The sequence below is a fragment of the Rhipicephalus sanguineus genome, chromosome 3, assembly GCF_013339695.2.
Source record: "Rhipicephalus sanguineus isolate Rsan-2018 chromosome 3, BIME_Rsan_1.4, whole genome shotgun sequence".
In the NCBI taxonomy this organism is placed as follows: domain Eukaryota; kingdom Metazoa; phylum Arthropoda; class Arachnida; order Ixodida; family Ixodidae; genus Rhipicephalus; species Rhipicephalus sanguineus.
The window spans coordinates 33,849,353-33,851,445 of NC_051178.1; positions in this window are offsets into that span (position 1 = coordinate 33,849,353).

The following is a 2,093-nucleotide window of genomic DNA, read 5'->3' on the forward strand; positions in this document are numbered from 1 at the left end:
CCCCCCCCCCCCGTCTCCCTGTGTACGAGAATCCCACATTTAGGAAGATGGTCACCCTAGTCTGAATGCTCAGCTTCTACGGTGCGGGTGATCTGTTAATTACATCTGTCTAGAGCGAGAATGACGTGATAAATAAAACCACGCATCCGCGAATAGCGGCAAATAAACGGTGGAGGCAGCAACTTCACTCACTGTGCGCTCTTTAATAGCTCGTTTTATTATGAGCTCGTATTGCCAGGTTAACGCTACCTGCAGCAGAGCGAACTGTGACAAACATTGGATATGCTTTGCATTCTACGAACTTACTCCTATAGGCTACTTTTTAAAACTCGCCTTCAACTGCTATTCACTGGCCTGACTTTATAAAAGCGCCCAACCTGGCTGCTTGGGCGCTGAAAATACAGCCTTATGTTATGGCGGTGTGCCACTTTTTTATGTTGTGCCAGAATGAACGTAGAGCATGGGTTCTCAAACTAGGTTCCGTGAAGGACATCTTAGGGTGCCGCGAGCGGCCAGAACGAGTGCAACCCGCTCCCATTTTACCCCCATTAGTAACTAATTTATTTATTTGGGCAAGCAAACTTGTATTGCATTTTGCACTTAGCGAAGCCATCGCACGACGCATCCGCGCATCGGGTACCTGCTAAAGTCCCTGGATATTTTTGGGAAAGTACCGTCTTTCTTTTAACCGAGCCGCCACGCTGACCACCCTCCTCTCCCCTTTCCACCTCCCGCTTCACGGGCCGTCGCCCAGGAATCGCGCGCGAGCCTTTCTTTTTTTTTCTTATTTATGTTTTGATTTTTCGCCGAACCCGGCCCTCGCCACTGTCCTATCAAGAATGCCAGTCACACTGATAACGAACGTGCTGTGCGTGACTGAATTATACCGGGCGAACAGCGATAGCGAAAGGAGGAGCACGCGGGATATAGATGTGTGGCAGAAATACTCCCCAAATACTCAGTTTTTCCCAGAACGATATTGCGACGTGTCGTGTATCAGTAGAATTTCGGCACCCGTGGGCTCTGACACTCGAAGGTGTGCTATTTATTCATGGGGCGTTCGTCATGCCAGGATGCTGCGCGTATCAGTGCTCCAGCCTGCGGGAAAATGGCTTCACGTTGTTCAACATCCCGCGAGGAAAATGAATGTCGCACGCAGAAAAAAGTGGTTTCTCAACATCGACCGAAAGGACCTCGTCCCGACCGAGAATACCTCTGTGAGGTACTGTGTATTTATTTCTACTTCAACTACTGTGTATACTTGAAGCTTTTTGCAACTTCATGAAAGCGCGGAAAATCTCGCTTATTTCGCTTGCCATTTGATGGCGTCGCCCTGTGCATTGTAGTAAAGATTGCTGTTCAGCTTCGTAATATTAGTGTGGATTTCTTGAGAGAACGTTTGCAACTCTGACGCTTGTTTTCTCGTTAACTAACAGGCTTTTGGCATGGAGGAGAATAACAAAGGTGATTTTTTATGTAACAAGAAGAAGAAGAGTCATGAAGGCGCAAACCCCCGATAGTTTGTGTCAAGCGTGGAGGCGTGGCAAATATATAAGTTGCACAATGAGGATAATATATAATATTAGTAGGTGTTCTAGTGTAATTCTAGTAGTAGAATATTTAATATTAAAATAAGTGTAAGTAAATTGACCATGTAATAATTACTGCAACTGAAGATAGACGAGAGAAGTGACTCTGATTAGGAATGAATAAGTAAAGTTCGGAATAATTATCAATGACTTAGCCAGCAAGAATGAATAAGATTGCTTCCTCCAAAGAGAAAATTACTGAGAATGCCCAGGCGTAATTGAGAATGGCTAAAAAGGATTAGGCACAATTAGGAAAGTAAGTAAATGTGTCGACAAAACGTGATTGTGACAGAGAATGACCTAGTTAAACTAGAGAATAAATCAGAATAGTAGGGACGGATGATTTACCGACAAAGGTTGGTCTCTCCATAGTGTCGTCCCGGATCCCCGTGCGCCATCTAACCTCACCGACGGGCGGCGCCACCAACGCCAAGCCTACGTCACCTCCGTCGCGCGAACACAGCGCCATCCTCTCGTCGGCGGCGAACCTGCGCGAGACGCGCC